General features: G+C 41.6%; 1 protein-coding gene across 1 annotated transcript in view; it reads right to left on the reverse strand.

Moving 5' to 3' along the window:
• The window catches only part of LOC150085454 (uncharacterized), an 860,907-nt gene extending 840,128 nt beyond the window's left edge, over positions 1 to 20,779 (reverse strand). The window contains exon 1 of the mRNA XM_090374571.1: positions 20,633 to 20,779. The gene's annotated coding sequence lies outside the window, so the exon portion shown is untranslated. The remainder of the gene's footprint in view (positions 1 to 20,632) is intronic.
• Between the last annotated feature and the right edge of the window lie 4,445 nt (positions 20,780 to 25,224).

A 25,224-nucleotide genomic window follows, 5' to 3' on the forward strand; every position in this document is an offset into this window, starting at 1 on the left:
CGGGGTGCAAGGTGATCATCCAGACTGAGTACGCTCATAGACAAGACCAGGTAGCCAGGATAATACATCAGAAGCTAGCGAGGGAATACCAGTTCACCAAAGAAAGTGTACCGTAATACAAGTACGAACCGCAGGCAATACTAGAGACCCGAACCCACAAGCTGTACTGAGACCGCGCCATAATAACGGATAAGACCATCCCGCACAACAGACCGGACATAACCCTTGTGGACACGATGGAAAAGGCTATTTGATTGACATAGCGGTGACCAACACTAGCAATGTCCAGAAAACCCATGAGGAAAAAATTAGGAAGTACACGAACCTGAGACATGAGGTCAAGGAAATGTGGCATATGCAAGAAGTATTGCCCATCTCGATCATCGTGTCAACCACCGGTATGGTGCCAAAGACTCTACATAGCAGCCTAGCAGCAATAGGTCTCCCAGAGAACACCTACAAGGAACTCCAGAAAGTCGCAATCCTGAACACCTGTAGGATAGTCAGAGATTTCCTCGACCAACGGTAACACCAGACATTACAACCACTCTGTACTTGGTAGCAGTACCCGTCACGGAGTGGAATCCCCAAATCAGGGAGTAATAATATAAGAGCAATAATAATAATAATAATAATAAGCAGTTGGTAATACGCCCCAGTTTTCACCGTGAAAACTTGGATTAATCACCTAGTGATAATTCATGAAATTCCTGAGAAATTTTGTGTAAATTATTCATAATTTTATGTAGTAACAATGCAATCGTTTGGTATAATATCCGTTATTCAGCTCAGCGTTTTATCTGCAGTTCAATTTTAAAAGCTGGCGTACTAACCCCTTTCAGCATTTTAATAAAGCTATTATGAACTTGTCTGGAATTTGAGTTATCAGTCTGTATTTTAAGGTAGTTGGCATTTCTAAGCGTCAATGTTTTAAATGTTTAGTATTTTTGATTCTCAGTAAATTTCAACTAAATCCGGTCTCTACCAAGTGGATCAGTCGCGCATGGGGTTACCATATCAGGTGACTCAATTTCGCTCGCTCACTAATGGTGGTCTAGTTCTAACTAGCCCGGGAAATAAGTTTCCATGACCATATCAGAAAGGATAACGTCTCAGCTATATTCGGTTTTGTTTTTCCAATTTACTCTCCTTATTTAATACTATTGTTTTGTATTGTACACTTTACATCATACTTGTTACACAGAATATACTGTAACCTAAGTTTAGAAGAGCAATTCCTAAAACACTTCTATATTTAAATTCTGTAAATGAAAAAGTCTTTTTATGGGCATTTGGGAGTAAATATATAGTGCAGCTAAACAGTGAAAAGTTTAGTGAACCTAGTTACCACAGTCATCTGGTAGTTTGACCTGATTCCAATAAGCGTTTCCGTTTTACATGTCTTCCGCGTGTCTATAGGTTAAGAGAAGTAACATGCAGGTGATTTGCCTAAGGAAATAAAAAAAGTAAAAGTTGGAACTTTAAACCTTTTAAATATAGTCTTTGCCTTTCCTCCTATCCATTACTGGGAAATAATTTCGCAGTTTGCTTACTAAGTTGGCCGTTGTGAAAGTCACTTCAGTGTTTGATTTTGTTTGAATGATTTTGTTGGCTTTATATTATTTGGCTGAACATTTAATAAACGTTTCCAGTGAAAATGCTTGTGAAAGAGTGATGATTAAGCAGCGACTATTGAATAACGGTAAGTGTAAAGTGTGTTTAGGGTCAAACGGCACCAGGGGTTTCCCCCATCCCTGCCATGTTTACATTGTGGGTGAACCAGTTGACTGGAAAAGCCAGAGATTTAAAAGTGTGTGGACTTTGTATATGTATGATGCCATGTACCGTTGTTCTTCTGGTCCTTTAGCCGCCAAACCCCTGCTGAGGTCCGACGTTGCCCCATTTTCTCCCCCTGGAGACAGACGAGGTACCCAGTAGTATAAAGTTCACTCTGGCAGGTCCAGCCACCCTGGTTTCCTGGGATTTCAGTGGCTAGGATCTAAAAAAAAAAAAAAAAAATCACGCAGACGGAAGCGCTAGGGTAAGGACGAAAATATCGGGCGAAATTAATTTAGATTGTTGACTTTTGATTGTGTGGGGTGTTCACGTTGCTAGAAGGCAGAGTAAGGTGGGAGGCAGAAGACAGATCAAAATATGGAGCCGATAGGGAAAGCAATTCCAGATTACAGTGGGGCACACCCATGACCCACCAGAAGGAAAAGAAGGGGGTGGCGGGAAAGGGAGGGGACAGCAAGCCTCCTTCCGCCCCACTAGGGAGTGGAGAAAAGTAGGCCAGGCAAGGGAGCTTGCCCAGATCGCCAAAAGGGTGTACATGCAAGGTGGCTACAGCCCAGGCGCTGAGGCACGAAAACTTCCCCAGCCATGATTCCTTGGAGTCCAGTCAAGATTTTGGTCTAAGTCTGTCAGATATTTGTGCAAGTCCTGCTTGGTCATTTGTTTGGTATTCACTCATGGGATCCAAGTCCCATCCACTGGTCGATATTCAATAGGATGGGCTTCAATCACAGTCAGTGTGGACTCCATCCATGTGGACATGTAGGAGATCAGGACAGTTTGTGGGTGTTGGTCCGATTGCTGTCCGTGCAGGTCATGTAATGTCATTTGCTGGGATTCTCACATGGGATCAATGCCCCATCCATGGCTCAGTATGGGAGAATGGAGTTTAGTTACAGCTGGGGAATGGTCCAGTTTTCTCTTGGTATATCAAGTTATTGTGATTGTTGTGAGTGCTCTCCAATTATTATTTATATGACATACATTCCTTCTGAGTTTTGTTTCAGTTTATTGGGCTTCTGTTTGCTCAGTTTATGAACTACCACTGTGTGTTTTCAGGTGCAGTGAGTATGGAAAGCTGTAGTTATCCTGGTTGTTGTGGGTTTGCCGGGGAAGGTAGGGTATGGCATTTTGTGAATAGGCGCTGCGCTGAGCTAAGTTGGTGAGGGCACTGTAGGTTGCTTCGTCCTCCAATAGGTAGTGCTCCTGGTTTTTGGGGTTAAACCGAATTGGTGTGATGTGACCATGGAGATCTTCGTATAGTTCACACTCATGCAGCAAGTGGTCCTAAGTCTCGAGGTGGCCACATGCACAAGCTGGGTTGTCTGTCAGTCCAAGGAGGTTTAGCTTGTGGCGAATAGCTCCATGTCCTGTGAGAAGGTAGATGATGTGAAGACCGAGGCAGATTGATTTTGATTTGATTTGGATTTTATAGGCGCTTTAGACCGAGGCAGAGCCATGTCAGATATATTGGATACACTTGTTGAATATTCGGGAAGAACCTTAGCCTATGTTTATGTTTCTCAACTTTATGGTTGTTTGTCGGATCCATGGTGTGGTTCTGGAAGGTTGTGGCTTTGCCACACGCGAGTTGCTGAAGCATGCCAATGTGAGTCACCTCAAGATCAAGAGGGAGAGCGCCCGTGATCACTTGTACTGCATGGGTAGAGATTGTGTTGCACGAACGAGTGAGGATCAGTAGAATGGGGTCTGTGGATAATATCCAGTCGCCTGCGGTTGAGGTCTTGTAGAACCAGATACCGGAAGTGTATGCAATTGTCGGGATAATGGCTATTTTATAAAGGATAGCAAGGGTGCACCTTTTCAAACCCCAGTTGCAACGTGTGACTCTGGCGAGTGTAGCATTTTTTTTTATCTTGGCCTGTATGTATTTTAGGTGTAGGGGTGAAAGACAGATTACGATCCAGGATGACTGTTCTGTGGCTAACTTAATATATTAATGGCTGAGGAGATTGTTGATTTTGTTCAAACCCAGTTGTATCTGGCCACGGATTATGCAGCGAAGAAAAAACACTACAAGACAACTCCTGTCCCTTGGTGGAACTCAGATCTTGCAAATTTAAGATCGCAAGTTCAGAAAGCAAGGAAGGAATATCAAAAACACAGACATCTGTCTCAACAGGATGTTCAAGCATACAAGGATTCTTATAGAGATCTTCGAAGGAGATACCACAAAGAAATAGCTAATGCTGAAATAGATTGTTGGCAAGGATTTGTCAAACAGGTTGGAAATTCAGAACCGTGGGGATTAGTTTACAAAATCTCCAGAAACAAATTAACCTGTGGAGAAGTGTACAATACAGTAAGAATAAACGGAGCAGAATCTTAGGACTGGAGCTCCACGGTACATGCTATAGTGTCAAGTCTGTTCCCGAAAGATATTCCAGAGTTGGATACATTGGAGCAAGGCCAGATACGTCTTGAAAACAGTATGTATACGGGTTCAACTGATATTGAGTGTTTTAATCTGCTGGAGTTGGGTTCTGCCATAGCTAGATTAAACAACAAAAAATTCCCCGGAATTGACCTTGTGGAGAATCTTGTTATCGTCAAGTTTTTCAACTTATACCCACAAGTACTGCTAAATCTCTTGAACAAATGCCTCCTGGAAGGATACTTTCCAAATCAGTGGAAATTGGCATTGCTCAAGATTCTTCACAAGACAGGGAAAACACATCCGATCCCCGTGCTTACAGGCCAATTTCCTTACTTGCTAATCTGGGAAAGTTATTCGAACATCTTCTGGCTCCCAGAATACTAAAGAAATTTGAGGAAAACCAACTATGCTCAAACTGTCAGTTTGGCTTCAAAAAAGGGAGGTCCACCGACGGTGCTATTCTTACGTTGATGAACTGTATCCAGAATTCATCTTCTAAATATGTTTTGGCAATTTTTGTGGACTTTGAGGGCGCTTTCGACTCCCTCTGGTGGGAGAGTGCCCTCAGGTCTTTAAGGCTGGCTAAATGTGATAATTATGTGTACAGGGTACTGAGATCATACTTTAATGAGAGATACATCATGGTCAAGGCAAAACATCTGTCTTACAAGGCCCAGGTTTCGAGAGGATGCCCCCAGGGGTCGGTGTTGGGGCCTCTCCTCTGGAATGTCGTACTAGATCAGTGGCTCACGAAAACACACGAGGATTCTCTAAAGGTGGCCTACGCCGATGATCTCGTTATTGCCATAGAAGGAAGGTCACGTAAGATATTAGAGGACAAAATTCAACCCATCTTAGATGATTTGGTGGCATGGGCTGACATCAACAAGCTCAAGATATCTCCGAGTAAAACAAATTTCATGATATTTAAAAACCACTTTAATTATGGAAGACCACCAAGAATTCAACTGAATGGTTTACAGATACCTTATGTTCCTCAAAACAAATATCTTGGCATAATTCTCGATGATAAATTAACCTTTCTCCCTCATGTCACCAAACTGAAGGAAAAAATTAGAAAGTTTACTGCTTCGGTCATAAAAATCTCCAAAAGAGACTGGGGTTTGAATAAAAAGACCATGAAACTATATTATAAAGCAATATTTCTGCCTATAGTATCGTACGGAGCAGGTATTTGGCATCAGAACGTCAAGGTGAAAATTAAAAATAAGCTACTATCAATTCAAAGAACAATGCTTCTGGCACTAAACAAATGCCCCTCGTACAGTATCAAACAATGCCCTCCAAATCCTTGGAGGAGAACTGCCTTTAGATTTATTTATCTTATACTGTGGCATGATTTATAAACATAAGAAAGGACTGCAGGTATCTATTATGGGAATTACAACCGACCCACTTAGTAACTTAAAGACAGAACGGAAAAGATTATGGAGTGAAATGGTTAGTATTTGGCAAAGTAGATGGAATGAGTCTGTGCAAGGTGAAGTCACAAAGAAGTATATTGAAAATGTTGAGTTTGCTTCTACTCAACCTTCTGTTTCGTGGTTTGCACCAAATAAATAAATAAATAAATAAATCTTTATTGTGAAGTAGATTTACAGCACAATATCCCATCACGGCGACGAGCGCCAGGGGTTCACATATAGATAACATAAGTACAAATTCAAATGGCTACAAAATATAGCGAACACATACAAAAGGCTACAAAATACAGATTACAAATGCAAAAAGAAATACAAATACATCATAAAAACAAGGAGCTGAACACAAATAAAGAAAAACAAATACAAGTTGGCAGTGATTCAGGTTTCAAGAGCTTTGATAAACTTGTGTCTGTCCTTCTTTTTACTTATTATGGTGTCGATGTCGGCGTCCACACGGTTGAGGGCAGCGAGCATCTGCTTGGGCAGAAATCTTTCGGTGAGTACAAGCCTGTTGTGGTGAGCCACAAGTGCTGGTACCGACCTTAGGCTTGGCTGTGGAATCCTCCAAGAGCAAGCATTCCAAATATTTGGAGATGATATTTGGCCTGAGATGAGTTTGGCTGTGAAGACCAGCCTCTTTTCAACGATCAGGAACTTCAACCTCGGGATGTCGAGTGCTTGTGCCATCATGGTAGTTGTGGTAGCGGGAGGTAGCCGAAGCTTGTTATTCGCCCATTTCAGTAGCCAGTATTCAGCAGTGTACACCCGCTTAAGGTTTGTATGTGCAGCAGAGGCCCATATTTCTGCACCATAGAGAATGGCAGGGTAGACGGTGGAGGTGATGAACCTTTTAACATAACAAGTGGCAGGATGTCGGACGTGTAGCAGCTGCTGCTTTGAGATCCACCGTAGACGAGAAAATCTGGTACTGAGTTTGTCGATCTGGTGGACAAAGGACATCTTTTGGTCGAACAGAACGCCAAGGTCTGTGTGCGAGGGTACGTTTGGTATTCGTACCCCTGCGAGTGAAACTTTGAGTACTGTCGGCATGGATTTAAGGGAGAATATAACCTGAGCAGACTTCAGAGGGTTGATTTTTAGATTGAAGTTTGCCAGGTACAATTCTAGATCCTTAAGTTGGGAATTGATCCTATTGCTAAGCTGGGCGGGGTCGTCGCCAGGGTTAATTGGAGTCAGCAGTTTGAAGTCATCGGCATAGCATAGGAGACCATTCGTTGAGGCAATAATGGGCACGATGATGGCTGTGAACAGGACACCAGACAGGACACCCCCTGCGGTACTCCAGCAGTAATGTCGCAGGATAGGGTATGTTGCTGCCGATGGAGAATAAGTATTCTGTGACTGAGAAGTGATTCCAAAAAGCACAGCATATCACCTCGAATGTGAAAATTTTCCTTAAGTAGGAGGAGCAAGGCCGGAATCGACACGGCATCAAAGGCTGCGCTTATGTCGAGGTATGTGGTTGCTAGCTCAGCTCTTTGTTCGAATGCTGAGAGAATACGTTCTGTGGTGGCTGCCAAGTTAGTGATTGATGATTTTCCTGCGATAGCATAATGGATTTCAGGTGGTTTCGTCTGGAGGATTTGTTGAGTGATTGTGGGTAGCAAAGCCTTTTCAAGAGTTTTTAAGCATGTTTACGACGTATTTATTAACAGGCCATGGATCTCTGAGGGCCAAACTATTCGACAGAGGTTTGGAGCCGGACCCTTTTTTGCATCTGTGGTCAAATGGAAGACTGGATCCATGTCTTACTGTTTTGTCCGCAATATACAGACCATCGAGTATTGCTACTTAATCAGGTTCCAGGTCTAGCTGAGGACAATGTGGAAATACTAGTTGAGAACAAAACAAACTTTGAGACTTTCCGGACCTTTGCAGAATCGGTCTTTAAGAAAAGACTTCAACTAAGAACTCAAATCCAAAATCGAATATAAATCTGATAGCTGAGAAGTTAATATATATGTTTGTATTCCATTAAATATAAATAGGATGATTTGTAAGATATGTAAATTGAATTGTATTGCTAGGATTTAGAGTTAAAATTCTATTATCTTTTGTACAAATGTAAATATTTACTTCGCTAAGTTTATTGGAGTTTCCAAACTGACTTGTATCTGCTGAGGCTTGGATTTTTTTTTTTTTTTTTTGCTGGTTTCCAGGTTTGGGCAACCTGGAGACGGGTTTGCTGGCACCCACCGGTATTGCACTATCTCCGGTGGGTGCGGGATTTGTGCCCAAGGCACCAAAGGTAATAGTAGACCCAGGCAGGCTGCTTGTGCCTGGGGGCAGGCAGCGGCTGCTTAGGTGTTGGCTGCCCCCTGGTGGCAAGGTGGACGTACACAAGCGATAAAAAGCTTTGCAGAGTTTCTGCACCAACACAGACGTGCAAGGTGGAGATGGGCTAAGGCCTACGAGCCATCCTTGATACAGGTAAAACACACACACACGTGTTCGTATATAACACAGTATATATATATATATATATATATATATTTCTTTTTTTTTATATGTATAATGAGAATGCTAATGTACATAAAATGTATATATATCTTCTCCGTAAGTTTTTTTTTTGTATATAATCTGTAAAGAATTGTGTATACAAATAAATGGAAAAAAAAAAAAAAAAATGTGGCTAACTTAATAAAGAACTGAAACACCCAGGTATTTCAGTTCTGCGGCTAACTTAATACAGAACTGAAACACCCAAGTATTTCAATTCTGCGGCTAACTTAATACAGAACTGAAACACCCAGGTATTTCAGTTCTGCGGCTAACTTAATTGTTCTATTGTGGATTCTTATTTGAGGCGGTCTGGTTAGGGTTAGGTAACCCTTCAGTAAGATGGACTGGGATTTGGTGGCCGATATGGTGAGTCGGTGCCTTTCCGTCCATTCCCTCAGTGTGCTCTGTTCGCCAGTGTTTCCAGCTGAGCTCTTGAATCTGCGGTTAAGGCCAGGCATTGGCATATGCAGACGACCTCTCCCTAGTTAAGGACACGGAAAGGTCGTCTGCATAGGACAATGCCTGTACGTCCCCCAAGTTGATGGAGAGGAACTCGTCCAATGCGTCGTTCCACAAAAGTGGGGCTAAAACAGAGACCTGCGGCCGTCCCCAGTGTACTTGTCGGTCAATATTATAGCAGGAGGACTGTATCAAGACCAGAAACAGTCCTCCTGCTGTATCAGGACCAGATACAGATACTGTTAGTCAGATTGCTTCTTATGCAGTCATATAGATTTGTTGGCAGATGGGCAGCCCTGAGTCTTGCGAGGACGCTCGGCCACCAAAGGGAGTCGAATGCCTCCTCAAAGTCAATGGAGATGAGGAGAAAGTATTTTTGTCGGCAACTTTCCGCCATGTTAAGGATGGATTCCAGTGCATCAAGGGTGGAATTCTCTGGCTTAAAGCCAAATTGTTTATTTGCTATTAAGCTTACAGTGGAGTAGTGCATTTCAATCCTCTGTCTGAACAGCTGCTCCAGTACTTTACTATGCACGGACAGAAGAGCTATTAGTGAACAGGAGTCCGGTTTATGCTGTAGTTTGGATGGCTTTTTGAGGATCAATTTGATGTTTGCCACCTTCCAGTCTAGTGGGAAGCAGCCTGAGTGGAGACAGTGGTTGCAAAGGTCCAGAAGTAGGTCCGGGATGTACTCAGCCACTTTCCGAACCACTTCCGGCCCGAGCATATCTAGCCCTGTGGTTTTCTTGTTTCTTATCGGGTTTATTGCTGTTTGTAGTTCAGGGTGGGTGAAGGGATCCTCCGTTCCTGGGGATTTGTATGCATCATTTTCCTGGCATAGCGGTCGCTGTTCAGGGGTGTTGTCTCCTTCAATGGATTTAAAATTGGCATCAAGAATATTATTAACGGTGTCATGCCAGTTGTTAGTCATGGCACCTTGAGGGGTGATGGTGGAGGGGATTACCTCACCCCAGGCAGCTTGTTCGTGGTTATCCGGTAGATAACCATGGGTCAGAGTTTCCTACCATAGAGACCAGATGCTCCCAGGACAGCTTCTTCCACTGCCTGATCATCGCAGTATAGGTATTCCTGACCTCCCATACTGTTGCCTGAGAGGTTCCACCTCAGGGAGGAGGCAAGTCCGTCTGGCTCTTCGGAAGGCGCATCCCTTCTGACTAAGTCGAGCTCTTGCGACCACCATGGGACAGCTCCCGGCCGAGAGGTCCTCCTCCTGATTGTTTGATTCACCGCTTTGATGATGGCACTGGTAACAGTGCATTGGTGCTGATCCGGGGTCTGTTTCTGGAGTTGGTTTGTTGGCAGATTGTGTGCGTTTCTAGTGATGGCTTCTTTGAATTTCCCCCAGTTTGCTTTATTGACAGCATATCTTTTCTGTTTGTAGCTGTTTATCCGAGTTCGGTGGAGTGACCTATTCATAGTAAAGGTGATGGTCCTGTGGTCGGAGGAGGTCCAATCCTCTTGCACAATCCAATCGCTGAGGTGACTGGCTAGTGATCTAGTGGCCATGGTGATATCCAGGGTAGCCTCCCAGAGATTCCAGCTGAATGTGGGACGATTGTTGGATCGACTGATGACGATAAATCTGCTGTTGGTCAGGAACTCCATGTGCTGCCCACTTCTGGAGCCTCTATGCTCCGGAGTCTCACTGTCCACAGCGGTGAACGGCAGTTTAAGTCAGCAGATACAAGGATCTTAGCCGCTGTCAGTTCAATTTGAACTCTGTGTAGACAATGAATGTATGGAAGGACATGTGCTTCTGGACCACAGTAGAAGGATATGACAAAGTTCTCCTAGAGAGGTGACAATGTGTGCACAAGATGCCCACTCGTGGCACAGGTGTGAGATCCTGGTGAGAGTTATGTTCGGGTTTCTAACCATGACAGCAGCCCATGGGGTTGCTCCATCTATCTGGACAATTTTATAGTTGAGTGGGTAGCCCCTGACAGCTCCTGCACAGGTGTACAATTCTTGCAGCAGGAGGATGTCTGGGTTTTCTTCTTCGGCCTTTTTCCTTATCTGTTCCGCTGCATCGATTGCTCGCTGCGCATTGAGTTGGAGGAATTTTATGCAATTGATGTTATAACTTTTAGGCAGAATCTCCATAATGTATTCTTAGTTGTTGGCCCTTCTTGCTTTGATATATACCGGGCATTTGTTATCTCTGACTGAATGTATGTATTTGGGGGATTTTTTGCCATTTGCAATTTGCACAGGCTGGGTCGCTCTCTTTGTTTGGACAATTTGCATAGTTGTGCCCCTTCTCAGCACAGTGTGCACTGTGCTGAGAAGGGGCGATATGTTCCCTGAAGCGGTGGGAGCTCCAATTATATATAATTCTCTCCTGTTTTATTAACACTCTCCCTACCTCGGGGGCCAGTCCGACCACCCAGTTTGTTGAGCTGCCGTTCCCGCTGCTACTTTGGTGTTTGGGCATTATTAGGCTAACATGGTGTCTGTCAGGTAGGTCTTGCTGGAGATTTCTTGTGTATATCTCCTCATTGATAGATGTGGGAGTCAGGTCAGGGTCTATGCCAAATACAACAATTGAGAGGGCCTTTTTCTCTAGGCAGCTCAGCAGATAGTCCGAGCATCGTAAGCTTGGTGTTGTTGATGATCAGGTTGGTGTAGTCTTTTGTTTCCGTTTCGATTATTACCCCAGTGTTGCGTGTTTCCTGACGGCCCTGATCTTGGCCGTTTTAAATTTTTGCGTCAGGGAGTCGATGACCTTCTTGACCTCTTCGCTAGTTTTAACAGTGTCAGTAGCGATGAGTTTCAGGATCACGAGATGTGTTGTGGGAAGCAGTGTCTTCCTTGGGTACAGGTTTGGTGGCCACTGTTATCGTATGCTGGTTCCTCAGCGGTTCAGAAAATGTCGGGGGGCGCTGCGGCATTTGAGTTGCCCCGCATTCCATATAGGTTTGTAGTCGTGTAGTAACTCTGTCTCTATCAAGGTGTATATCATATAAGATATGTCTGCATCTTGTGGAAGATTGTGACAATCTGAGTCCAGATGACACTCTGTTCGGGTTTTCCTTGAAAATATTTTCCAGTGCAGTTTTGAGGAAAAGAGTCTTCTTATATATAGTACCCTCTGGAAGAGCAGGGTCAAGGGGTGGGTCTTTCTGCTTATCCTCGTTGGGGTCCTGTGTTGCGATGTTATCTGGGCGTTCCCTAGTCTCAGCCTGGGAACGTGTTTCCCGCTCTGACTTATATTCCCATCTTCAGGACAACCGCATAGACACGGCGAAGAATCAGTGAGATTAAATGTGAAGGTAGGAATATGTTTTTTCTGAGAACCATGTCCAGTGATCATATAAAAAGGTATACAGATCTGGAGAAAGCCTTTATGAAAATACTTCTGCACAACACTAGAGACAATGGGATGAGATTTCTGTTTAACTGGGCTTTTGGTGGAACCTGCGCACGAGTAAATAAGTTTCAGAAACAGCCGTTCAGCCATAGAATCAGAGCGGACATCAATTTAAATTCCCTGGAATTCAACTGAAATAGCGTGTCGAATGCAAAAACGTGTGTCTACTATAAATCAAGAAAAAGTCAAAAGGAAAAAATAACTATTTACAATTTGTAGTGGCGGAGTGGAGACAAAACCAAATTATGATATTAGGGTCACTCGTAAATGATTACATCTACCCATATACAAATTTTTTGTATTTATTTTGTCTGTAAACTGCGTGTGTTCTATGCTCGATTTGCTGGACGAAAAAAAACAAAAAAAAAAAAAACTTTGCTATCTACGCCTGAGACCGACTAACTGAGCCACGGAGTGAAAAAAGTCCATTAAAGTTCCTCGCGTCATCGACGGGATTCGAACCCGGGCCTTTTCCACTCGGTGTAGGTTGTTGTTGTTTGGTTTTTTTTTAAGGAGCATTAGCAACTAAGGCCATATTGCTCCGGGTTATGCGGTGGTCATTCCCTGACCTTTCCGCATCCTCCGTATTTGGTGGTGACGGGCTCGAACCCCGGTTTTAATCAAAAAGCGTGTGCTACGCACTGCTGCTCCTTCCCACCTGGCTACGGAGGTGCCCTCGGTGTAGGGAGGACGGCGACGATACCACTACGCTAAGGGGCAGGCGGCGGGGGTGGAAACAATCCTGCAAGGAGTTAGCAGCACGGATCGCTGAATTGACTTCCAATTTTTCCGGAACGTAAAATTATGTGTACCAGAACCAGCGCTATAATCACATATAGCCAGAAATACTGCTTTTAAGCAATACAAGAGAGCAATTTCTTATTTATTAGCTGTCATATTAAAAAATAAATAAATAACATTTCAAGGAAGGGTACTTTATGTATCGATGTACAATTTCGCCGTCTTCAAATGGAAATTATTCACAAATTTACAGCCCATAAGGTGAAAGGAATATTGGCCAAATCACACTGATATGATCCGATAATGGGTCCTGGATTTACCAGGCTTTACTTTTAAGAGCTGTACATAAGGATGAAATTTAAGTCTGACTATTGGTTGACTCTTTTCACCTGAGCGAAACTTATGGCGCACATGTTCAGGTCATAGACCCTGAAGAGAGAACCACAGCTGATCTTAATTTGAAATCGCTGTGAATGGGGGGGGGGAGGGGGTTTCCGCCATCCCAGTAGATGATTCACTAGGAGCGGTCTCGCCTTCAACGCCTGAATAAATTGAAATGAATATTGTGTGTTTTATCATATCCATTCAATCACTGTCACTCTTATACACCATCGTCGTTGTTGGCCGTCCTGGAAAAAAAGTTTGGATCCAACGCAGCCACCACTTTCAACAAAAGTACCTTGCATGCTAGTCATTGTAGCGTGAATAGCAGACTGAACCAACTATTCTTATAAGACTCCGACCAATTTGCTACTTTATGAGGTAAGAAAGACTGAATCAAGTGACTTTCTGAATACTGTTCTTGCACAATGAACACCAAATAAACCTGAACAGCGACAAAAATTAATTTGTATTATGTCTAAAAAACAAACAAAACTTGAGACAAAGAGAAATAACTTCTTAGAATTAATGACTAAATCGTAATCAGTTTAAAAAAAAAACATGTTAAAAATAAAACCATATGTAATGCAGGATTGACAAAAAAAATTTTAAAAAAGAAACAAATATATATATAAATAATACCAGTGAGTTAAAACCAGGAGAAAAATAAGTTGGATATGACAAATGCACCAGAGCGCGCAAAGCAGCAGCAAAGGATGCAGATGTACACTGGTGTTCAAAGGAAGTGAATCACCACTTAAAATTGTAATTATCGTCCGAATAGTCTAAGTATATAGCAATATTTCTTACAGATTGCATCAATAAAAGATTGACACGCATAGTTGATGACGTAATATTGCATCAGCTGTTACTTTCAGCTGATGCAATATTACGCATCAGCTGGAAGTAACAGCTGACACGTAACCTTGAAGAGCGTACTTATATCAGCCATATAAGCACGCTCCGCAAGAATTGCAGTCATTCCTTGCTTGTGTCAGGAAGGCTAGGTACGTGCAGTTGACACCAAGAAGAAAGAGTGCTATTGTTGCTTTACGTGAAGAAGGATTTTATTCCCGTCATATTGCTTATACAGGGTGTCTCAAAAATATTGGTACAAACGTTTCGGGGAGGTAGATAACAACTAAAGGAATGCGAATCGCATAGGAACCCATAACCGGAAACGTCACGGGAAACTAGTAGCATGGGCACAAGAAGCAGAAATGATACAAGACAGTAATTAGTGGCAAACATTTATTTGACATAATATTAACAATGGAGTACGACATGGATGCATTTCATGATGTTACAACAGATGCTCGAAGGTTCCACCATGAGACGCGACGCATGCGTGACACCGACGTAGCATGAATTGGCGGACACTGTCAAATACACCTAGAGTTTCTTTGACAGTAGCAGCAGCGCAGACGAGTCTCGCCACGAGATCCATTTCCGTCTCCACAGGCGATTCATATACGATAGATTTGAGGGCTCCCCACAGAAAGAAATCAAGGCTCTTTAAATCAGGTGAGCGTGGGGGCCAGGCAACGGGTCCACCACGGCCAAAACGCCTGTTCAAAATGGTCACGAACACACCTTCTATAATGGGCAGGCGCCCCGTCATGTTGAAACCAAATGTTGCGTCTCACATTTCGAACATCGTCAAGTAACCCTGGTAGAACTTGTTCAAGACAGATCCGATATTTAGCGGAGTTCATGCGGGATGGTTACAGGTATGGGCGGACTAAGCAGTCACCGACCATACCTGCCCACACATTTTTTGCGAAGCGATGTTGTGCCGCATTGGGGCGAACATCGTGTGGGTTGTCATGTGCCCCCACACATGAGCATTGTGCTTGAATAAGCCTTCCAGAGTGAAATAAGCCTCGTCCTTTCTTGGAGAAACCACTGCGCAAAAGCCACATGTGCAGGATGATCTTGGGGGAGCAGTAACTGAACCCTTTGGAGATGAAAGGGGTGTAAGGAATCGTCGTGCCAGACACGCTGTACACTGCAACGAGACACTCCTAAGGCAGAGGCAACGGCACGTGTGCTGGTAGTAGGATTTTTTCTGGACGGCTTTTAGGCGCCTCCGTAGCCAGGTGGGAAGGAGCAGCAGTGCGTAGCACACGCTTCTTGATTAGACCGGGGTTCGAGCCCGTCACCACCAAATACGGAGGATGCGGAAAGGTCAGGGAATGACCACCGCATATCCCGGAGCAATATGGCCTTAGTTGCTAATGCTCCTAAAAACCAAAATAACAAAACAACAACAAACAAAAATCTGGACGGCTTTAAAACACACTTTCTTCAATGGCGGGAGTTCGCGTCGAAGGTGGTCTGCCCGCACTACTCCTGTTACCTCTAAATGACTCATAATCGCACAAATTTTGATGCACACGCGCAAACACACGGCGGTCCAGTACATTCTCTGGGAAGCGTTCTCCATAAATTCGTTGAGCTGCTCGTCCATTGCCCTCTGCTAATCCATACACTAGGTGCATGTCTGCCAGCTCATAGTTGGTATATCGATGCATGCTCTTCGTGCGGCGGCTACTGCTTGAATGAGTAAACCAGAAATTCTCTCTCTTGCGAACTGATAAACAGCGCCGTCTACCGACTTACGGTGACGTTTCCGGTTATGGGTTCCTATGCGATTAACATTCCTTTAGATGTTACCTACCTCCCCTAAACATTTGTACTAATATTTTTGAGACACCCTGTAGAGTGTCTTGTAGTCAGTCGACAGTGAGTAGATTTCTTTCCAAACTCAAGAATGATGGTTCTGCTGAAAGGTACCGGATGCAAACGAGTCTCTACGCCAAAACAGGATCGCGTTTTGAAGCGCTTGCCTTAAAAACCGTAAAGCTTCTTCGTCTGAGCTGAAAAGAGAATGGGAAGCACACACAGGAGTGGTAGCAAGTGCAGGAACAGTCAAAAGACGCCTCTTCAAAAATGGACTTGTAGCCTGTCGTCCTAAGAAGAAGCTCCTCCTCACACAAAAAACGAAAAAGGCCCGATTAATTTGGTGTAAGAAGCATGTCAAATGTACCCCAGAGCAGTGGAAGTCAGTTATTTTCTCGGATGAGAAGAAATTCAATCTGCATCGCTCTGATGTGAGAGAGAAACAATTCGCCGTAGACGTGGTGAAGAATACAATGCAAACTGTATGGTATCTACAGTGAAATTCCCTACCAGCCAAATGATATGGGGGTGCATTTCGTATAGCGGAGTAGGTCACCTGTAGTTTATAAAAGGTTTCGTAAATGTCTATGGATACCTGTCTATATAGGAAGACAAATTGCTGCCAACCATTAAGAGACCATTTCAACCTACCAAGTAACTGCATCTTTCGGGACGACTCTGCTCCTTGTCATCGGGCGAAAAGTGTAAGTAGGCACTTCTGTAGTTACTTTAGCTTCATTTCTGCATTAGAGGTTCGACAGTAATGTGTTTACATTTGTTACAGATGAAAAAATGGTTGGAAGAACGGTCCATTACAAGTCTTAGTTGGCCAGGAAACAGCCCGGCTGGACTTGAATCCTATAGAGAACTGTTGGCATCGTGTGAGATATGCAGTTGCCAGAAAGAAACCAAAGACCCTTTGCGAACTTCAGGAAGCCATAATTCGTGTTTGGAACCTCGAACTATCAGTTGATTATCTTCAGAAATTTATCTTGTCAATGCCTCGACGGTGTGCTGCTGTCATCAGGGCTAGAGGCAGTTCAACTAAATATTACTTTACCTGATGAACTTCATTTTGTTTTCCATTTAAAATAAGCTGAAGCAAACTGAGGGCTTCTGATTACGTTTCAGCCATAATTGTCGTGTTTACCAAAACTGTTGTATAAAGGATGCAAATGATCATTTTGGAATATTTTGAGAGCACCTGTCAAATATTATTTAGCTTTGCCTTAACTATTAATAAATATCTTTTGTTTATATTTCTATTTGTGATGCTTGTCATTAAAGTAACATACCATCGCGAAAAAGGGTTAGAAATGTGAAATTCCTAGGTGATGCACTTTCTTTGAACACCAGTGTATATATACTGTACGTATATTGTAAGAAATATAACAGTTAAATGTGAAGATGGAAGTGTAAGTTATACAGAATGCCAAAAGTAGAGAAGAAAATGCAGGTTGTATCATAACGACGATTAAAAAGGAGTGACCTGTAAAAAATGATTAAATAAGAATGAAAAATAAAAGTAACGGTCGCTGTGTGTGTGTGTGTGTGTGTGTGTGTGTGTGTGTGTGTGTGTGTGTGTGTGTGTGTGTGTGTGTGTGTGTGTGTGTGTGTGTGCGTGTGCGTGCGCGCATACCCACAATTCGGGTGACTTCGTCTGGGATCAACTACCGAATTTGAAAATAAAACAGTGATAAGGGGTTCTCTGTGTCTGTGATGATAAACTTACTATATGTCGAATCCTAATATAAAGAAGACGTTATTATCTGGGACAAAATCAGAGATTTAATTGTATTGAAACCATGCAGCAGAGATTCTTGATACCACCGTTGTGAAAATCCTTTATATCTAATCCTTGATACCCCCGTTATGGAAACTTTCAGGACGAAATTTAAGAACGATGAAATCAATCTTGTCGATGTTTTACCGTTCTGTCAAGAGTCTAAAAAGCTACTTACTAGACCATTATGAGTTTCAGGATAACACTGAAACATTTAAAGAGTAGTTTTCAAGTCGAGCCCTTCATCAAGTTACCTATTAAAAAAGTAACAAAGTTACTTCAATGAAAAACACGATGCAACATTAAGTGGTTACTAACACTTTTTATTTATTTATATCACCTATGTGAGATCGTGTTCTCTTCCTCTCTCCTGAAACATTTATTTTTCTTGTTCCTTACATGAGGGTAGCTGCACATGCTAATCCTAAGATAAAGAAGATGCTGTTATTATCTGGGACAAAATCAGAGACTTAATTGGTACGTTGGAGTACAAATTTGTGGTTAAACATCACGTCTTGGTAACAGTATCTACCGGGCTCCAAATACGATCATTAATCTCTGGCACTACCAGAAAAAAAATTCATATATCATCATCACTACCCTAGATAAAATTTCGCTGTGCCTTCGGTTAAATTCAGATCTGCGCAATGCCATTAGGCGAATTGTTTTATCTTAGCTTTATAACAATCGAAAACATGGAAAGAAACCTTAGGATAAGTTGAATACTTTGATAAATTTGATAGCAAAACACAAAAACGTAACTATTCACACACCGAAACTATAAATGTAATATTAAAAATACAAAAACAATTAAATTTAAATTAGGTATATGTAAATATGCGGACTGCAATATATATTGTAAAAAAAAAAAAATATATATATATATATATATATATACATATATTGAAAATGTGAAGGAGAAGGTTGTTACTATTGAACCTACAGGACACGAGAAGTTAAAAAGTTACAAGTTAGAAAGAGATGAGGTAACACAACCCTAAAGAATCAGAAGAAATGAATAAGAAATGAGGTAAAATAAAATAACATATTGCTGTATTACTCACAATTTCAATGTCTCCTTCAGAGGTCATCCACCGAAAGTATAAGAAAGAGGGCAATATGTAGGCCTCTATTTCCGACATGGTCTGTTTGCTCAGGAACACGTGCTGTGAAATGAGTTTGAATTTAGCGGTAAAAATAGGGCCGAATAAGGTATTCGAATAATTATATGTAGGGCATGATGGATAACCTTCGTTTGCCTAAGCAGTGTCCTCGGTCCATAATGCCTAATATTTCTTTTTCACTCCAATCCTTTTCCATTCTTTACTTACTTGCAGTTATTATATACGAATATATATATATATATATATATATATATATATATATATGTTCATTTATATTAATATAAATATTGTATGTATTTTTTATATATATAAGTAAATTGCCCTCCACTGGATAGAAGCTGTAATATTTCATTTTTATAAATGACTGATTTCTAACATACAATGGACTTTTGACCTCTCCATATGGTTGTCAGGTACTGCTCCCCCACCACATGGCAATAGCCGTCGAAAGGGCAGTGGCACAACGCACGACGAATAAGAAGTCGTATAGTTAACGTATAACAGGCGATGTTTATTTATAGTTGCAAAATGAGGGTAATTTGATAACAATTATGTATTCAGCTTGTTAAATAGAGGGGCAGAATCGTAGGGTTCATGTTCCCTCCTCCCCATACACAAAAAAAAAAAAAAAAACCACTACGATAAGGCTTTCCTGCTATGATCAATATGCGTTATATCTGTAGGGGCATGTGTTCGCAGGGCGATTTGCATGTTTTGTGAGCTGAAAAGTCCGGAATATTGCAGGCTAATTAATTTCCCTAACCTCACCAGAGGTTAGAGAAATCAGCTAATTTCATTCTTTCTGGTTGAAGCGGCCTTTAAAAATTCCTCAAGCCATCAGCAAGATTTGAACATAGATTTCTCTAAACGAGTGAAGTGGTGAAAGCGCTATAAGAGTACTCACACAGAAGGCAGGTAATTAAGCAGAGAAATAAAAGCCTGTTATGTCCTTTTGTCTTATTTGAGGGGAGGAAAAAAATTTTTTTTTTTTTTTTTTTTTTTTTCATTTGACATCCTCCATTAAATGAGCACAAGCTTTGTAATTCAGTTATAATAATACTGTAGTGTACTTTAAATACTAAAAAGTCTCACTTCTCAGTTTGTAAGCCCTTTATTTTTTTTCCCCCAGTGAGTTATGCCGAGATTTTCAACCCCCGCACAACATGCAAATCGACTAGTAAACGCAAATTGTACAGACATAACAACACAAAGGTGGAATATGAATTAAGTTGCAGATACGCAATAAAAGCCAACAACAGCCCTTTCGTTCAGGGAATAATTACTATGCAGTTGCAATCAAACATCAGCACTTAAATAAGAAAACAGGGGAGAACCCACTCACTGATAATATTTTCAGCTAGGATTTCACGTATTTAGATCGTGTTTTGGAGAGAGAACGCTTCGGAACCACAAATCGAAACTTTTTTCCCCTCTAAAATCCATGAAGACTATGTTTTCATTTTTAAGGTGCTTGACAAGATCATCTTTCAGGATTATGGTTATTCACTGAATTGATGAAAGTGTCGATGAATGCGAATTCATAGTTATTTATAACATTCTGTATAGACATACATGATTATGACAACATACTTATTATAACCAGGAAGCGCCGTCTTAAGAATGCCAAAGCAGCTTAATACAGAAATTATATATATTGAAATATATTACTAATCATATATATTAATTTACTAATGGTAGACGGGCATATTTACACGAAATGTCGTTATTTGTCAGAACAAATGGAATACATATTCCGATAATCGTAAGGCAGCATCAACCTCGTTTAAAAAAATAAATAAATAAAAAACAACAGTATAATTTTGCTCCATATACCGCGAAACACCGAATGTCGTACAAAATCCCCGTTTATATTTAAAAGAAAAATAAAAAGACAAGCGAAGTGCAACTTACTCAGAAGCTTCTTTTCAAATCAGGTTAATAATCCGGGTGATACAAGAGAGAGTTACGAACTTCAGCATAGCTTTACTGAAGTAAATGTAATGTTGAAACGCAAACGTGGGCAGTCAACGCACACATAGAACTGATACTTCAACCCTTTGTTGCAGTTGGCAGTAAGAACGTGCTCAGGTAGCCGGCAGGTTTTTAATGCAACGGTCCGGCTTCATCCTCAGATAGGTCCAGCAGTCTTGGCTTGCAACCAATAACCAGCGTTTCTTATTCTCTTGATGATATCACAGTGACGTCACTACCAAACATGCACTCTGACCAGCTGAAGATCGCAAAGAAACGAAGGAAACATTACTTATTTTTAATGTTACCTATTAAAATAAGTTGTCTATTCTAAAAATGAGCAGGCAGGATGGTAATAAAATTCCCTTACATGAAAATGAATGTGAAAAAGTTCTGGATGGCATTCTAGGGTTCCAAAACAAGAGGAAAGAAATAAAAGAAAAGCGTCATATAAACATGTGTCCGATACTGAATAGTTACGTGGAGGTATTCCTGTTTGAATTCTAAAAATTGGAGTTTTGAATGGTGAAAGATAATAAAAAAACAAACAAGATAGGCGCACACCTAATATGAACAAACATGTTACTGTAGTAAAGAGAGGACGCCTCCGTAGCCAGGTAGGAAGGAGCAGCAGCAGCGCATAGCACACGCGTCTTGATTTAGACCGGGGTTCGAGCCCGTCACCACCAAATACGGAGGATGCGGAAAGGTCAGGGAATGACCACGCATATTCCCGGAGCAATATGGCCTTAGTTGCTAATGCTCCTAAAAACCAAATAACAACATAGTAAAGATAAAAACATTAGGCGGCTTATTCCATAACTGTTCAGAATCAAGCGCATATTTATGTAGTGCATTCTTCCCTTATTTTATACCCTAGAATAAACCCCACAATTTTTAAAACAAAACTGTGAAACACCCTGTACACTAGGGCTTACAATACCGGTCAAAATCTTAATACCGGTATTTTTGATTTATGAAACCGGGATACCGGTATTCCAAAAAAAAAAAAAACAACATTTTTTGCAATAAATTTCGATGACAATTAGGTGCAATAAAGTAAAGAAAAAAAACAAGTAATTACTTGAATTCACGTTTTAAATCAAACTTTTATTACAATAATAAATATTCTAGCAAAAATTATTAAACATACAATTATTCTAAAAACAAAAAAAATAAGCATCCACACTACCTGTCCGAATAAAGGGAGCTTTTAAGAAACTCAATTGTGTAATCGTTTAAACTGGATCTAATTTTGGTACATATTTAATTAGCGGCAGAAAACGTCCTTTTGGATTCCGAGCTGGATGGTGCTTTGGACTGAGATAGAAGAGTTGCAGTTTAACCCTCCCCCCTTTATTCCCTCATCTTCAAAAAATCTTATTTCCTTTTTATCAAAAATAAAAAATATTTCCTTTTTGACTTTTTATGGGGCTATATCCGTATTACGAAAGAAAGGCTCTGACGGTTAAGCTTGGTGAGGAAACCAAACCTAAGTTGTGGGGGGGGGGGTTATTTATTTATTTATTAGTTTTTATTTCCCTGTACCTTAGTATCGCTGTCAGTGGTCATTGCTATGATTTTCGCACAGCAGCTCCCCTCAAGTACTAAGCCCAACAAGCTATCTGACTGCATTAAAAAATGAGAATTTCCAGGAGCTGAGGGATTTCCGCCCCCCCCCCACACAAGTATATATATTATATATCGTATATATATGTGACACAAATATAAAACAAAAGTCATTTATCATAACAAATTTACTTAAAATACATGACTGGTGTTCATTTACATCTAATCTATTCGTTTTTCTAATTTAATATGTTAATACATGCTATCATTTCCATAAAATTTCTCTCAATTAACAAGCTCAACTCTTTCTACAGCTTCAAACACTGAACTAATTCAATCTTAATCACTTCCTCATATTTCTCTTAATCACCAATATCGAATCTCTTCACAACAGCAATTCATAAGTCGCTAACTTAATGCTAACAATTCCATGTAATCTCTCTTTATTTAGCGATATCAATTTTCTTTACAACTTGAACCAATAAACCAACTCAATACTAAACATTTCCTTATTTCTCGCGTTTCTTCAACCTTACTCTAAAATAACCTCCGACTTTATCTAAGTACCCTTTCTAAAACAACACATTTCAGAGGACTTATCTTCCTTCTCTTTCACGGTGGGATCTCTCTCTCTCTCTCTCTCTCTCTCTCTCTCTCTCTCTCTCTCTCTCTCTCTCTCTCTCTCTCTCTCTCTCTCTCTCCCTCTTTGGGTGATCTCTGCTGTATGGCTCTTCCAGTACTGTATTATTTCGGGATTTCGAGAACATTTCTCTGTTAATACTGAAGTAAATTACTACAGCAGTAGTAGAAGCTAGGGCACTATCTGACTGGCTTATTATTAAACTTCCGGATTAACTTCTAGCACGGGAACATGCTAAGCGGAACCCTTCACTATATAGCTGGACACTCCCAGAACTGAACGCAGAACTACCACTGGAAGTCTGCAACCCTTCCGAACAACAACCACAAACGCCTCTTTTGGTGCGAGCACCTTATTTATTTCCTGCTTATTTATTGAATTAATTGCAAGTTACAATCGTCCCTTGTACTACTTTTTTTATACGCAAGCTTATGTGCAAACCCCAGAGGAATGTGCACGCATTTACGTCTCTCCTCCTATCTAATTTAAACCTGACCTAGGCACGGTGTTATTCTTTAAACTCACTCTTCTTCCTTTGGTAGGAAAAACAGAATATATTTCCCAAACAACAAAACGCTTTCATCTTTTACCTCAAGATCACCTGTTCACAATATCTTTGAACTGCTCCATACCGACACCCTTTCCCAAAATGCACTAAGTGTCGCATCCTCAAGTAGCGGTGTAATAGAGGTATTCAACTATTGTTCAGAAGCTTTTAATTTTAACCCTTCCGCATTTGCCATACCAAATTCCTTAATTGCACTACCAGGCCTACTAATAAGGCCAAATTGGAGGCCTATATGGAATGTGGGGCAAAACAAATGCCACAGCGGGCACCCACTTAAGCAGAAACGCTGAGGAAACCTACAAATGTACAGACCAAAATTCAATCGGTCAAAAGAAAAACCCTTCTGCCCACACCCAACATAGTGGTTGTACGACCAGTAGGGAATGAAAAATCCACCAGTGAGGAAATAAAGAAGAAAGTCACAGAGAACTTGAAAGAGGACTTCGGCGCTACTAGAATCAAAGCTATCCGAAAAACCAGGAACCCCGGAATAGTTATTGAAACAGCAACCAGAGAAGAAGCACAGCAGATAATAACAAACCCCAAGTTCTTCACCCTAGGCCTTACCGCGGAGGCCCCCAAAAGAAAAGGGCTATCTGTAATCATTTTTGATATTGACCAGGATATGACATCTGAAAGTGTAAGGGAAGAGATATACAGGAAAAACCTCCTAAACCAATTACCTGACAAGGATGAAAAACAGCTAATCATACCCAAGTACAGAACGAAATCTAGAAATAGTGGAAACTGCAACTGGGTGGTAGAGCTGGCCCCCGAAGCATGGCAGATCCTACGAATGCAAAACACCATATACATAGAGTGGAGCAGTCACAGATTTAGAGGACGTGTGGATGTACCAAGGTGCTTCCGATACTGCAAGTACGGCCACACAACACACACCTGCGCCCAAAAAGAAGCAACTTGTGGCCACTGCTCTGAAATGGGCCACAATTACAGCAGCTGCCCAAAGAAAGAAAAAGATCCCATCTGTACCAACTGCAAATCCCTGAGGTTAGATCATGCCCATTCCACACGCGACACAAACTGCCCAACTTACCAGAAAGCTAAGAGTTCATACCAGTCACGAATCAATTATGGGGATACACCATAAGAAATTTAATAACGGAATCCTTGTGTTGCACCAAATAAACGCGCAGCGGGCCAGAGCAGTGGCCGACCAAGTACGGCAAAACGCTGATGAGGCAAACGCAGATGTTATCCTGATATAGGAGCCCTACACTCACACAGGGCAAGTCAGGGGCTACCCGCTCCGATATAAAATTGTACAATGCAACGAAGACACTCTGAGGGCGGCGATAGTACGGTACCCGGAGATAACCACAACAAAAATATCACAACTCTGCACGCCATGGGCAGCATGTGCCCATATTATTAGCTCTGTTGGCAGCCTGTATATGATCTCGCTGTACTGCAGACCCGGAATAGAAATAGATTTCGCTATCACTTACCTACAAACAGTGCAAGAAACCCTAGCAGGACAAAGAGTCGTAATCAGCGAGATGTAAACTGCCGCTCCCCTGTCTGGCACAGCACTACACCAGACCGACGAGGTACCAGGAATGGACAGAGGCTTGGGGAGTTCCTAGCAAATTCTATCTTCACTGTAAAGAATCAACCCTTCAATCTACCGACATACTGCAACACCTTGTGGGAATCAACCATAGACATCACGCTAACCACAAGAAACATAGCAGCTCATGTGACCGATTGGACTGTGCAAAACGCCTGGACCAC

This window comes from Mastigoproctus giganteus, chromosome 5 (genome assembly GCF_048544385.1).
Source record: "Mastigoproctus giganteus isolate SK-2022 chromosome 5, ASM4854438v1, whole genome shotgun sequence".
Lineage (NCBI taxonomy): Eukaryota > Metazoa > Arthropoda > Arachnida > Uropygi > Thelyphonidae > Mastigoproctus > Mastigoproctus giganteus.